Source organism: Bison bison, unplaced genomic scaffold (assembly GCF_000754665.1).
Source record: "Bison bison bison isolate TAMUID 2011002044 unplaced genomic scaffold, Bison_UMD1.0 scf7180017864537, whole genome shotgun sequence".
Lineage (NCBI taxonomy): Eukaryota > Metazoa > Chordata > Mammalia > Artiodactyla > Bovidae > Bison > Bison bison.
In genome coordinates this window covers 2337109-2338737 of record NW_011495085.1, presented here as the reverse complement: position 1 = coordinate 2338737, position 1629 = coordinate 2337109, and the positions used below count along the sequence as shown (strand labels likewise).

At 48.8% G+C, this 1629-nt stretch overlaps 1 pseudogene; it reads right to left on the bottom strand.

Annotated features, from left to right (window-relative positions):
- Window positions 1–339: 339 nt before the first annotated feature.
- Window positions 340–1629, bottom strand: part of LOC104982697 — a 17116-nt pseudogene continuing 15826 nt past the window's right edge.

The window sequence follows — 1629 nt, the reverse complement described above, 5'->3', positions numbered from 1 at the left end:
ATGAAGTATGACACTGTTTCCACTGTTTCCCCATCTATTTCCCATGAAGTGATGGGACCGGATGCCATGATCTTCATTTTCTGAATGTTGAGCTTTAAGCCAACTTTTTCACTTTCCTCTTTCACTTTCATCAAGAGGCTTTTGTAGTTCCTCTTTACTTTCTGCCATAAGGGTGGTGTCATCTGCATATCTGAGGTTATTGATATTTCTTCCAGCAATCTTTATTCCAGCTTGTGCTTCTTCCAGCCCAGCATTTCTCATCATGTACTCTGCATATAAGTTAAATAAGCAGGGTGACAATATACAGCCTTGACGAACTCCTTTTCCTTTTTTTTTTTCCACAGGCCAGGCCAAGTCTTTATTTGAGTTTGGGCATGATGCGGATGAAGAGGATCATGCTGATGAAGATGAAGCAGACGACTATGAGCATGGCCCAGAGCAGCCAGTTGACCGACTTCTGTGTGTGCTGCTCCAGCCGCTCAGATTCCGTCTTCAGCTTTTCCAGGTTCTGGTCGGCCATCTTGAGTGGTGTGACAGGGTCTGGTTGTCCTTCTTGATGACACTCTGGGCAGCCAGTGTGTTGGTCTTGAGGCTCCGGGCCAGGCCGAGCATCTCCTCTGCCAGCTTCTCCTGGAGGTTCTGGTGTCGCTGTAGGACAAGGTCTAGCTTGGCTGCTGACTGCTTCTCATCCCTTGGTGTGGGCCCTGACACCCCAGTTCTCTTCCTCACATCCAGTTCGGGCTCTTCACTAGAGTCTGTGCCTAGCAGCTCACTCCGCATCTCACTGGTGTACCGAGCCCATGACTGTAGGTGCACTGTCTTCGTAGTGGGTACCCGTTCCCTGGCTGTAGTTGGTACTCGGCCAGGGGCCAGGAATTGGTTGGCTAGTGCCTTCTCTGAGGAGGAGGTCAGTTTCTCTGCCTGCAGCATTCCCTTCGGAAAATCTACCTTCCGAGAATATTCATTGAGCACCTCGGAAGCCAGTTAGCTGGAAGGGGAGAAGAGGAAAAGGAAAGCCTACTGTGCCCAGTTGAGGGGAGGTTCTTAGCGGGAACTTGGTCTCCAGTAGGAGACTCAATTTTGAACCACTTGTGGCTGCTTGCACTCACCTCGCCTGTGCTTTCAGGGCCTGCAGCATGTCCTCGAGAGCTCCCACGTACTGGGGACAAAAAGTGGGGGGTGTTAGCCCAGTCCTCCCCCCAACCCCTACATCCTGCTTAGAGAGATCAGAGCCAACAAGGGGTGAGGCCGAACTCCTTTTCCTATTTGGAAGCAGTCTGTTGTTCCATGTCCAGTTCTAACTGTTGTTTCCTGACCTGCATACAGGTTTCTCAAGAGGCAGGTCAGGTGGTCTGGTATTCCCATCTCTTTCAGAATTTTCCACAGTTTATTGTGATGCATACAGTCAAAGGCTTTGGCATAGTCAATAAAGCAGAAATAGATGCTTTTCTGGAACTCTCTTGCTTTTTCCATGATCCAGCAGATGTTGGCAATTTGATCTCTGGTTCCTCTTTCTTTTCTAAAACCAGCTTGACCATCAGGAAGTTCACAGTTCATTTACTGCTGAAGCCTAGCTTGAAGAATTTTGAGCATTACTTTACTAGCATGTGAGATGAGTGCAATTGTGCA